Source organism: Lepisosteus oculatus, chromosome 6 (genome assembly GCF_040954835.1).
Source record: "Lepisosteus oculatus isolate fLepOcu1 chromosome 6, fLepOcu1.hap2, whole genome shotgun sequence".
In the NCBI taxonomy this organism is placed as follows: domain Eukaryota; kingdom Metazoa; phylum Chordata; class Actinopteri; order Semionotiformes; family Lepisosteidae; genus Lepisosteus; species Lepisosteus oculatus.
The window spans coordinates 57330904-57344726 of record NC_090701.1 but is presented as its reverse complement, the minus strand read 5'-3'; the positions used below and the strand labels follow the sequence as shown (position 1 = coordinate 57344726).

The following is a 13823-nucleotide window of genomic DNA, read 5'->3' as shown; positions in this document are numbered from 1 at the left end:
TCCTCCACCAGCTTTAGAACACGTTTGAGTGGTTGTACCAAGTTCACAGAGTCAGAGGAAAGGAAAGAAACCTCTTCAAGCCCCCCCCGAAAAAGAGCCTTCCTAGGCCAGCAGCTCGGAAGGTTCTCGCCCTCCTCTTGCTCAGAGCCTGCCGGCAGGAGCTCAGAAACACAGCAGGGCCCGGCTGATGCAGATGGCCAGGGAGGTCAAGCCTCAGTGCCCCTCTAAAGACCACAGAGGCCTTGATAAAGACGCGGTAACCCAATCTCAATGGCTCCTCTGCCCCAGCCTCAAGTATCTGCTTGCCTCACACTCGCGCGCTGCCTACTAATAATGACATTTTGGGTGTCTTTTAGTGTCATTACTCTGCAGGCAAACGACTACGGCTCCAGGCAGAAGAAACCACACATTCTCCCTCCTTCTATCCTGGCTTCTCCTTCTTTTGTTTACCCCTCCATTTGCATAATTGCTTGGGTCCAGAAAAGACAAAAATGAAGTTTCATACCTTTCCAGGGAGAATTTCTCTCCGGATTCATTTTACTTTACTTTAAATATCATGCTCTGACACTATTACACATCACATACGACACACACGGAGCACACAGGAGAAAAAATCTTGAAAAGCCACCCTGCAAAGTAAAGGATGACTGAGCCATTCTATCACCTGCAACAAATCACTACTGTGAAACCTCGGATTGCAGGACTTGAAAGATACGAATCCAGGTAAAATCCTCACACTGTTACTTTGTTTTACATCAGTGGTGACAAGCTCGGGGAGGGCAAAAACCAGCATGCCCTCCAAAACCTGAAATCTCTGGTGTTGCATGCCAAAAACAGGTCTCACTCAGGTCTCAAAGCCATTAGCACCTCCTTATAAAAACAGGAGCTTGAAAGCCTCAGCTCTCAGCACCTCTACTGTACCTTCCATGCCATGCAACAGTCCAGACTCTTCCTGCCAGCTCTCGCCAGCCAGAGAAACAAGCCCTCCAACAAGAGAAAGAGAAAATCCCAAGTGCCACTCTCAAGCGCTCACATCCATTGTGGCAAGCACCAAATAAAAAACAAACTGCGGTTCTTGTTACAAGAGCTCTTCTGGCCTGCTCTCACCCAGCCCGGCTCGGGATCCTCCTCAGTTTGTGACGGAGAGTTCTCGTCCGTGATGCAAGCAGGAGGAAACCTCCACTCATCAATCCACCACACCGCCTGCTCTCTGTCCCTCTCTCACGACACACACAACCCCCCTCCCTCTTGTCCTTCCTCATTTCCACCATTTGCTCCAAAGAGGAGTTCACTTGGGACTCATCCATCTTGCCAGGCTCCGCCCCCCGCAGTGACAGATGCTCTTAGAGGACCATCCTGCTGAGTGAACAAAGGAGCACATCTCCTTCAGCCACCCCAGCGAGCAACAGGCACAAACACAGAAGGCGACCCCACAACATCAGCAGAAAGAACACGGCTCCTGACAGATTGCGGGACCATAAATCTTCATCCCCAACCTCCCCCTCATCCTCATTTCTTTTTACGGGGCCAATTTAAGCCGGCATCCCAGGCGATATTACGAGTGCTATCAGAGGAATGCAGAGTCAAAACTTGCACCTTGTCTCATGGACTTGCACCATTCCACAAACAAATGCTGCCTGCGCTCTGAGAAGTTTCTCAATGGCCCATCTGGTCCAGGAACTTGTGAGGGTCGCACTGTTGGGACGTATCAGAGAAGCCCCTGCAGAAAGACAGACAGCGAGACAAGCTATCTGGCCTGAACCTTTTCTTCAAGGGCGTCCGAGGTTTTCCGTGGAGAAAAAAGGCAAGAGGGACAATGCCAATGGCTTCTCCACTGACAACCCGAACACTATTTCAGTGCTAATAATGTGGTTTTCAGAAGGTAATAACTCCCAGAGGGGTGAAAGGAAAAGAGCAAGAAAGACAGTTTCAGCTGCTGAGCCTTCTTCGGGTGTCTCCAAGTCCAGACTGACGAGGGTCCAGACTGCAACATCCCCTCCCGGCGTTTCAAAAAAGAAATGAGTGAACGGGGCAGGCATTCCACTTCGAGCTCCACTTTCTCCCCAAGGAGCTTGAACTGAAAATGCCGAAGCTGGAAATCACTCGGGGACGCCTGACTACACCACGCAAAAACACCTTGCCAGGCAGCAGACAGTCGTGAACAGGAGGTGTTTCTTTACACAAAGGGTGGCAAGAGTGTGGAACAAGCGGCCCAGCCATGATGTTGAAGCTGATAATCTGATAACCTGGCTCTTTTCAAGAAGCAGCGGGAGGGGTCCTCTGGTCAACTAGCCATGAACTGCCCAACACGCTAACTGGCCTCTTCTCTTTCCCATGCACTTCAAGTGCAAGGACTCTTCAGCAGAATGCTTGACAGGGGCTGATTTGCACGTTCTGTTTGAGATTATTCAAATGAAATCCAGTGGTGCTACCACACACCTGGTGGGATAATTCCTCCAAGAATCTCCCTTGCAAACAGCGGAAAATCAGAGACAACATAAGCCAGAGCAGCATTCACACTCGGCACATAATGTCACTCACCCATCTCAGATACTAGGACATACACTCTCACAAGCCTGTTAACTGCTCTTGGGGTCTGTTGAGAAGGGACTGCCATGGCAAATGGCAAATTCTTCTCTCAATATCTCAAGAGAGACTAAAATGAATAAATGATTCTTGAAGAGTAAAAAAGTTTTAAAAATATAAGTGTTATATAAGACTTATATAAGGTTTACTTAGAAATGGCAGCTACAGGCTATTTATTATACTTCAATAAAAATCTGTTTCGTTACAAAATGAATAGTGTGCTTTTTTGGGTTGGGTCTTTAAATAAATTACCACTTTAATCAGTAAAGAATAAAGTGTTTGGTTAACATTAGCTAAAATAAAAGAATATCACAAGAAATGTATAGTAGATATAACAACTGAAACTCTGAAATCTTTATGACTAAAAATATCAATTCCTTTCTCAGATTTGTCTTAAGAAGCGTTTCCACTTAATACTATGAATTAATCAGCCACACAGTTAAGATTAAATATTCTGACTAGTTCACTGCAACTGTTTTCAAGTAACAATAGACTAGAGTCATCTTTTAAATCTTTGGCTACGTTATCAAAAGAGAAACAAAGGCCTAATCAAAGAAAATGGAAACATGTAAACAACAAGCATTTCAAGAAGATAAAACATTTGCAATATTACCACACTCAGACAGCTTTATTTATTTTTGAAGGGCACAAAACCCATGACATTGACACTGCAACATAAAACTCTTTCCTCGGAAAGAATTGGGAAATACCACCAGCTCCCTGCAACACAATAGAACTGGCTTGAATGTAAGACTCCACCTCCTAGTCATTCACCACAATAACAAGCCAGGCCTTTTGCATTCAGAAACAAAAGGATTTATCTTTTATACTGTGACCAGTTTTAAAGCTCTAGATAGATGTAACAGGCACGGACATCTCTAGCCAAAACTGCCTCATGCATGCTTTTTTTCTTTGCGATCAGTGTCCTGTGATTCAGAAGAAAACACACAGCAAAGTGTCATGATATTGTTAATTTGTTCTCCTGGAAAGATCATGGACTGAGTTGCCACTGAGTTGTCTTTAAGAACTCAATAAAGCACATTCAGTTCTCTCTGAACAATGGGAGGTCATTTAAAATGCTCAGTCAAAGCCTTATTAGGTTTTTTAAATGAATGGTGCTCTTATCATCCACGTGCACATCGAAGCCTGGTGTTGTGAACCGAGTCCAAGGCTTTGAGTGAAGAACTTAGTTTTGAACCCATTTTCTCTTTCCTCTTTTAGGGACACAAAGCAGATAAAAGTTACAATTACCAACACTGGTGCTTTCAGTGCAATCAACAAAGCAAGAGATTAACATTTGACGGAAATGTTTAACTTATACAATGTTGGCAGTACACATTGCTGACTTTGCATACATTGTCCACAGCCTGTTTTATCAACTGTACAAGACTGCGGAGTGACTCTTTGGCCTCCCAGCTGAGAATGTTCTAGAGGAAGATCAAAGCAGTTCCACGCTAACAGATAAAGAAACTGGAACCCCACATGACTGCTCCAGATAGGAGCAGGAACCAAACACTGTGCCTGCTCAGACCTTATCTCCAATAGGCAGGCGACAAGCAAGGGGAGAACTTGTTCATCAGTTAAATCTGAAATTGGTATAAAATCCTGATCGGAGGATAAAAATCTTACCCAGGCAGTCTGAGTCTCTTTAAAAAAAAATCAGATGGATGTCCTGAGATCTCAAAGTGCTCTCTCTACGTGTAACAACTGGACAGTCAATAAATCAGAGAAAAATGCTAAGAATTTATTGAGGGGCACAGACCAGGCAGGTAGGCGATATACGTCAAGCAGGCACTTTTGCATTTGATTACAGACATGAAAAGGGAAATCTGAGGACAAGCTGGGGGAATCAAATGAAAGACAGGTCATGGGCAGCAGCTGGAGGAGAGAATGGACTGCGCATGTAATAAGGAGTACAACAACCAGAAGTTAAGGAAAGCTAGAGAGGGAGAAAGGTACCATAGGGTGGATAGGGCTTTTCCTGAGCTCAGCTCTGCCATGGGAGCTACCCTTGAGTTCCCTGGAATCCCAGAGTCCGGGAGGACTGCAAATACGAAGGGTGACCCTAAATCCCGAGGACAACTCAAGCCCCAGAGAGAACCGGATAACAGACCGGAGAAGTCGAGGGGCACGCAGCTAGACTCTGAAACGGAGCTTCTTTTTAAAGAGCTTGAAAACAACTCTAAAGGTCAACTTCTTTTTCAATGCTGAAAATCAGAGGGACAGAATGTAAAAGCAATTAAAACCCTCCCTCTCTCGCACAGATAAGAAAGCACAAATAAACGCTGCAAGCCCAGCAGCCACGCACTGCCTGAGCCTCTGAGGCAGGGAGGAATTTCCTCCAAATAACTTGCAGGAATGTCAGCAAAGCCTTTCCTTCTCAGCCTCATTAAATGATGCTGGAACACATTTTCAGCACTGTCGTACAGACACAGACATATTTACAAGGGGTAATAAGTTGCTTTGTTAAAGTCTAAATGTTCTTAATAGATAAACACATTTTAAAATGAAGAAATTCTAGCAATCATTCAGGATTCATGATTTGATCTAACAATGAACTATTCTTACATGTAGTCCAGTCCTCGGAACCTAGGTAATGAATACAATTGAAATTTAAGACTTTTCTCTTGTTTTTACTAAGCTTAATCGAACACCGGCACAGCTGTGGAGGAGGTTTGCGACAGCAGAGTGCAAAAATGCACAGCTTAGTATAATGTACTGTAAAGTGCTCTCCTGCCACCATCACGCACTCAACCAAAAAAACTATAATTCAAGTGTCGAGAACAACTAACATTCCCTAAGGGTCTCAGTCACTGGCGGATGAAAAGAGCCACGGTCATTTGCTAGCAGGGTGGCAGTCCATGGTCTAATTTCCTTATAAAAGCCCGAGACTACCTGCTGAGCACTGAAGTGGAGATCACACTAGTGAGGATACCAGATGACCGCTGAAGCTACAGAGGCTTCTGCCGAGCTAGCAAAACAAAAGGCAGCATTCCAGCTGAAAGCCATTGCTGGAGTCAGCGCCAGAGACGCCAGGGTGGTGAATAGGCGTAGAGAGAATAGCTGTGGGACTCTAAAGGGGTAACAGAGGGTTTAAGGAGGCAGAGGGGGAGTAAGGGGGGGTTGTGGAAGACAAAAGGGGGATTTGGACAGATGAAGAAGTCATCATCATTAAGCCACTGGAAGTTTACTGTCCAGTTATAAAACTCATTTCAAAATCAAATTTTGCAGGGCAATGGTTGCTGATAGTGGGCTGTATATCACACTTGTATTGCAGCCAATTCATTAAGTCTCCATAAGCCTTTGTCCCCCAGCATAGCAGGTTTAAACAGTGACCTCGCAGTACACTCTGGAGTAATCAGGATGGGTTTAAGGGCAAGGCATTTAACCTTAAACTAAAGCCCGATTTCAAACAAAGGTCAGAACAACCTATTAACAAAGCTTCTTAAATAGCCCCCATTACATGCGTTTCCAATGTGAATATATGCTGTAAAATCTTTTCTGCCCTCTGTCATAATAAGTCCGATTTGCCACTGCCTTTTAAAACCATCACGTTGCACAGCAGCACATGAACTGCACGTCGTGTGGGGAGAAACACAGCCGGGTTCGTTACTTCGATAAACAACATCGCAAATGACAGAACTGCTGCTCGGGACACGAGCTTTCTCCCCGAGTAAAAGGTACATTTTACGGAGGAATTCACCAAGTTATTTTTTCTTATTGAATTGAAAGTCCTGGGCACACGGGCCTTGAAGGTGCTCACGAGACCGCAGAGGTCTGCTCGGTAGGACGCCGGGTCTCGTTAACTCCAGGACGAGCTCCCAACACTGCTTCCTCATGCCTGAACACAGCACTGGAAGACACGGAGCCCCTCCTACAGGGAAAGGTGCTCCAGGATCCTCTGGGATGAAGAGCACTCTGGAAATATGCATACAATTCTTATTATAATTTAATCTATCCTATGCTTACAGAGCCAGAGAACCTGGAGACATGGATTTAGGAAAAACAGAAATTGCTGAACTTAAGAGTTCTTTGGATAAGCAAGAGTTGTAAAGGACACAAGCGAACTAACACACGGGACAGCAGATTTAGGTTTTCTGAAGAGAAATTCTCAAATTACAAGTATTAAGCACTCAGGGTAAATGCTTGTCTTGCCTCCGGCTTAAGAACTGGTTAATGGACAGAAAGCACAGGAAATATAACGGGTCAATACTCAGATCAGGGCGATGCAGTTAGTGGAGTACCACAAGGATCCGGGGCATTAAATATTTCTTATTAATTTGGTGGATGAAGTGACATTACACATTACCTTTGTACTCATTTATACAAATGAGCATTCTTCATAACATAAAACAGGAAACATGGCACCTGAAAACATTACTTGGAGAAGAATTATGCTGACAAACCATTTACACCCGGTCAATAAAATCGTCAGGGTATGTGACTAATGTAGATTTTAAATCAAGGAATGTTATGCTAATGTACTATTTACAGTGCACTTAGTTTATTCTACTTCTTTATAATGTGCTACTGAGACTCTCATTTAGAATATTGAAACAATTTTGGTTACCATTATTACAAAAGATACAGCTGCTCTGGAATCAATACAGAGAACAGCAACCAGATAAGCTTGCCAGTTAAAAAGAAGATCCTACATTTAAGAAGAACTTAATCTTGTTAGCCTTAAGCAGACAAGACTGTGAGGGCACCTGACTCAATTACACCAATCCTCGGGCACAGATACAGTGAACCCAGTGGACTCCAGACTCAACACTGGAACAGAAACCAGAGGACGCAAGAGGGAATTATGGGGAAGTACGTTTAAAACTGTGTCCAGGCGGCTCTTTTTTATGGGAATCTGGAACAAGCTACCCTGCCATATTGTTGAGGCAGACAACTTGGCTTCTTTCAAGAAATGACTGGGATGAGGGTCTTGGATCAATTAGCAACTTGCAATCAAGCGAGTTACACGGGCCAAGAGGCCTCCCTCCTCTCGCAGCCTTTCTTGTGTTCTTATAGAAACAGCCCCTCTGAGCTACGGGGAAGGCAACCACTTCTGCTCTTTTTCCATCACTACCGGGACTGATTACTATCATACGTGCCTCCTCCCAGTGTTAGCTTAACCTTTCGGACAGGCTGATCAACAGGAACACGCCACCAGGAACAGAGAGGTCAGCGCGACCTTGCCTTCACCAGCATTCCAGCAGTATGTACTCAGAGCCCTGTTACAAGCCCATCCCGGGAGCCCTAGGAGAAGGGTGTAAATTGCCAGGGCCAAAGCCAGCTCTTCTGCAGCCGAATCAAGAATAGTCCCGGTGCCTCAGCAGTCTCCCATCGGACACTTTCTCTGCGGTGGCTGACTTTGCTCTGTGGCGCTTCTATACTCCAACGGCCGGAGAAGTGTTGAGAACTCCCAACCCCAGACCAGAGAATCACGGCTTCGGATCCCAGCCAGTGCCGTATGAAATGGTCTCCTCTGTGTCACTCTCTCAGTGAGTTTGTTCTCAACTGATTCACACATTTAAAAGGACTCAACAATGTTCATGGCAAACCCAAAAGTCATTCTATGATTGATGTTTCCACAGAAAAGACCAAAGAGTCAAAGAGTTCACATATCACTTATTGTTCAGATATTTAATAGCATTTAAAATAAACAGAAATCACAGTTAATCATGAATATCTCAAAGACAGTTTACAAAAACGTCTACTGAGAACAACAACAAAAAACCAATGGGCTTCTGTTATTCAGATAGGCCTAACGTCTAAGAATATACTTCGACACAAAGTGTCAATCTGGAGAATATTCATCGAAAAAAACAAAGGCAACCAATTTGGGTTAACAATCTTCTACACTTAACCCCTGTTCCTGATTTCTTACACCCAAGTGTGAGAGGACGACACACTCAGACTGAGCAGAGCACATGCAAATTATCACCATAAAAATCAGCAGAATGCACAGTGAGATGGGCCTCTCGAGAGAGGACTCACAGTCCCGGTCACAGCGCCGAGGAGCTGTCAGCCCTGACGAGCTCCTCGCACTGACTTCATCAAACAGAGGGGATGTCTGTCAGTGAAACCTTGACAGAGGCAAACCCACCACTGACTTGCTAAACCCTGAGAAGAAAACAGTAACGGAGCTCAGTCATAATACGTGCATCTGCCTGCAATTTATTTACAGCAATGTCTTTCTTTTTCGGACAAATGGATTCAATAATAAATGCTGACGCTTTGGGTTTGTTGCAGAAAACCGTTAAGCGTCCTTCTCACCCCGCATCTGCTGAATCAGAAGTCCATCTGTGTCAACTGCGGTCGTGTTCTGAACGCTCAGCTGCTGTCTGCAATCAGTTAAACCTGCAGCACGCTTTAACAGCGTCCTGCGAGGAGAAGATAAAATAACGACACTGAGCTGCGAGAGCCCTTCTGCATGTACAGTGGTACTGAATAAATATTTCCAAAATGAATACTGTGGGAATATCAGTGGCTGAGATATGGAAGATTCTGCAGTTACAGAGGGGGAGAATCATCTCTCCTACATAGAACACGAACAAATGCCCAGCAAAGTCATTCAAACCCAAGGCAGGTCTCTGGATTAGAGATTAACAACTGGTAGAACTAAAATGAAACCAATGAACACATTGCTCAGCAGTTCTACCTTCTCAGAATCTCTCTGGACACAAAAGCAGGAAGACCATGAGGACATGAGTTAAGAGCCCCCCAAACTCTCTATTAGATGACACTGCCTTTTGTTTGCCAGTTAAACCTTCTATTTACTCTTCCCCAGAGCGGGGGGAGAGAGAGGGAGAGCTCACTGCAGCACAGTTCAGGCAGGCGTATTTGTCATGGTTTGTAAAAGGGGAGTTCAAAAGCAATGTTTCATCCGACGCGCATCTCATCACAACATTATGCTTATCAGATGGCCGGTGCAATTCAGGGTCAAGATCAGCTGTATGGTTTACAGGAGGCTTTTGTTAGCGGTCATCATCAGATCTTAAAATTGAGGATTGAAGGAAGGGAAAGGTTAAATGTTAAGTGCCCAGTCCTGAGAGTCACATTAGGACCTTAACAGACGCTACAGGGAGGTTTTTCAAAGAATAACATCTATTGTTGATCGACCTACATCGAGAGAATGACTGACACGTAAAACATTTGCTTCACTGTCCTTCACATTACCGTTAATGGATCCGCAGTTAATTTGAAAGAAACCACCACAAATTTTTCAAGTTTGCAGATCACTGGGGCCATGCTAATTATTCATCAGGATACACTGCCATAATACAAGAGTTAAACACTGAAGGAAATGGAACTGAATGACGTACATTCGTTTTAAGGAGAAATGAAATAAAAGCAAGCACTGAAAATGAAGACCTCACTCTCATCTTCCTCAGAAAACAGCCATCTATTCTTCAGTAAAGACCAGCAAAACAGAGGCTAATAACTACATAGAATCATTCATAGAATCAATTTCTGTGATAAATATTTTCTAAACTGGACGCAGGTCTCCACTGTAGGTATCTTACTGAGGCATGCGCGCTTGCTCTTTTTTATTGGCAAGTCCTCCCATCTCTATTATAACTCCCACTGAGACAATACCCTCAATGTGAACTATGCATGCAGTGCCTAAGAGGATCCCCTCTGCTCTCTCCCCAAAGGGAACAAAGCCAACTTGAATGGAGTTTAACAGATGAAGTGACACCTTGACAAAGACGTTCCTTCATGACCAGAGGAAAAGAATCCCTTTCTCACTTCCTGCGAAGACAGGAGGCTGTCTTTATCCATCATCCCCTCTTCCTGACCCTTCCTCCCCCAGCCGCCACATCAGCACAAGCCAGTGACAAGACGCTGGCAGCGGGGGCTTTCCTCGCTGATGGATAAGAGCCCCCCCGCGCCTGGCTCTCAAACCATTCAGACCTCCGCAATTGACCATCTCTGCCCCGGGGAAGGTTCGGCACAAAAGGCAGTACACAAAGACAGTAGGCCTTCTTTCAAGAGAAGGCGGTTAATCATAAATCAGCTCAACTCATTTTCAAGGCCCAGATTTCGATGGGAACAATAAACTGAATCTGTTCGTGCAGGCATCTGCAGTGCACATGCAGGGAATTCCACACCTCATCGTAAAAAAAAAGGGTGAAAAAGTCATCTTGTAAGACCAGGATACAAATGCAACTCTGCAGATGCCCAGACACAAGCCAGCCAATTCTGAAAGCACCAACAAACATGAAAAATGCTTTGCCTGCCACCATATTAACAATTCAAAGCACTAAACACAAACTTAAAAAATACACCAAAAATCCAACCCTATTATTTCAGAGCCCCACAAGAACACATGGAAGGTTACCAACAAGAGCAGGACTTTCAGCCCATCTAGACCAGTGGCTGACTGGTCCAAGGATCTCATCCAACAGTTTCTCAAACAGAGCCAGGAGATCAGCGGGGTAGTTGGGTCCATATTCTCTCAACCTTCTTGGTAAAAAAGCAGCTCTTGCTCTCAGCTTTTAAATGTGCATCCATTTAGCCTGCACCTGTGCCCTCTGCTTCGTGTTTCTCTGTTCACTGCCAAGTTCAACACAGAAGCAGATCGAGCGCTCGGAGCCGGTGAACCTCTAAGCACAAACAGTGCGAGGCGCACAACACAAAAACACAATCATTGCCCGCATTTCAAAGCGCTCACCTTTCACAACAGTGGGGACAGAAAGTCAGACACATGGGAGGGACACATTTGGTTTCCCACGGGTTGCTCTGCTTTTTCCCCAGCAGTTAAAAAGATATTTTTTAAGACTCCGGGTGCCCCAGTTTGCTCCCTCAGTCCGAAGACACGCTGACGGGTCAGACTGGCTCCGGTGTGAGTGAGTGGCGTCCCGTCCAGAGTGTACCCCCTTGTGCCCATTGTCTTTTTTCATTTAAAAAAGCTTATTTTTTTAATGGCCTTGGAATGGTACTGCACACTGGGGTTCTCAGGATTAACTCCAACACGGAAATCCAAACATTTTTTCCCCCACTTAAATATGGGATCTGTGATGGAGTGTTTAATGTGTCGCGGGTCTCATCCAGCATCCTCACATGTGGAAACACGCTTTTATTCGACGGGCTCTTCACAGACCCCTTTCATTTCAAGTCAAAGGCACTGCTAACTTTTTCCTCACTGGGTCAGTGTGGCTTTGCAGAATTTGAAAAAGCAAGGTTCACATTATAAAAAAGTGAAAATCCTACTTATTTTTAAATAAGCTTTTCTACAGTTTATTGTGCATGTGCATGTGCAAAAGGGGGACTGACTAAGACACAAGAGACAAAATACCAGCAGCAGGAAGAGCAGCCTGCTAGAGCTCAGGCTTCATAAAGCCGCCACACAAAGCCCTTCTATCTGAGGCAGCAGGCTGATACCGAAAGCTTAGCCTATTGGTCAGTATGCAGACCTTGAGCACTGTAGCCCTCCCTCCCTGCATTTCACAGGTAAATATTTGCTTTATTTCTTATCAAAAGAGGCTGCTCTGAGTCTGGGTTCTCTCCTGCAGTGTGGAGAGCACAGACTAAACACACAGACCCTGCAAATCTTCTACAGCAGGGCGCTACCCACATCAAAGGCAGGCTGTCGATCGTCCACACTGGCCACGACTTTCCCAACGACTCTGGAGTCTTCCTGCCCACGGCGGAGTTTCCAGGACTAACTCCAGCACAGAATCCCAAGACTGTTCGCTTGCTTAAAAGTGTAACTGATGAAAAAGGCCTTCCTAAAACTCTGCAGCTGAGAATCCCATTACATCCACGGTCGTTGCCGACGCTCCATGAAAAGAATATGAATGTCAAATGTTCACAGGGGGAGGAATATCTGCGGACCAGTGTTTTGGCAGGAAAAGTCTGAGCATTTGTGACTCAGTTAAAACAAAAAGCCGCATTAAGGAAACTGCGCAGTGCTTTTAACCTTAAAAATTCACATACATCTAAAAATGTAGAATTACTGGCAAATAAGGTTACCCAGCTGTCAACTTAACCTCTCTTCCCTGTTATAAATATTATAACAATACCATTATAAACACAATGACTGTCATTTTTTAAACCTAGAATAATGGAAAAGGGCAAAAAGTACCTACTAGCATAGCACCCCCTTTGTCTTTCTATACGAACTATTTGGGTGAAGTACGGTAAGGGTGGACGCCAAGATGAAGCTTTTATCTTTGACAGCCCTGAGGAGACTCAGTTGTGAGACCTGCTCTGAACCCATTTTGAGGCATGTTCCTCCAGCTCCTCACACAGCCAGGGCAGGCAGCTTGCTGGCAGGCCTGCGTGAACCCGGTGTGCCGGCGCGGAGGCCGGTAGTGGTCACCTCGCCCTCGCACAGCCTGTACCGGCCTGGGGCGCGCGCCGCAGACACAGCCTGTCCCAGGCCCCGGCGGAGATGGCACGCTGACCTTGGCCTGGTTCAGCTGTGTGCTGCGAGAGAGAGGGGGAGTCCGCTTTGTAAGAGTTGACCTCTAGCGCTCAGCTGTTTCTAGTACATGTTACCTCCTTACAGGAATCGTTCTTAAAAATGCAGTGAGGACTTGCCATCATGTTTTACAGTATCCTTTTTACCCTTTTTACTGTCGGCTCCTCACTTGGGCCTTCAAACGAATTTTCTTTTGCTTTAGAAATAATGTTTCACTAATAAAATCATCTTGCTTTTTTTTCCCCATTATATTTTTGGACTGCTGGCCCAAAACCTGCACATTTATGTCTGTATGTTCTTGACTTGGACTTTTTATGTCTTTCTAGAAACCTTGTCCACCTGTGTCTATAGGAATTTCATGTGTTCTTCTCAGTAACTGCTATAGTTCTGTTACCTCGGCACAACATTTACCTTGATTTGTAAATTTTCAAATTTTCAGTTTTTGAACTCTGTAGGACTTACCCTAGTCTCATTAAACGTTAAAGTAATCATCTTGTTTACAAAACTAAACTAGGACCAAATTTGTAAAGTCACAATTTATTGCCCCTAAATTTATAATGCAACACTAGCAAGGCCAAAGCCTGCTTATGAACTCCTCCCTCACTGCGCGGGAGTGTAGCTGGCGATGAAACTTCTCTCACCCAGTCAGGAAACAGCAATGCAGAGTGAAGAGGGCTAGGCTTAGGATTCTATGGAAGCAACTCGGTGGTATAAAGATGTTTACAATTCTTGTTCTGTCTTTAGTGGGGCATGAGTGGAAAATCTTCTGTATAGTTCACAGCATGAAATTTGTCTTTGTACTTTGATAAGCACAAGT

At 44.8% G+C, this 13823-nt stretch overlaps 1 protein-coding gene across 4 annotated transcripts in view; it reads right to left on the bottom strand.

The window, feature by feature from the left end:
* greb1l (GREB1 like retinoic acid receptor coactivator) overlaps positions 1-13823 on the bottom strand; it is a 68393-nt gene that overhangs the window by 35399 nt on the left and 19171 nt on the right. The gene's annotated exons all lie outside the window — the stretch shown is intronic.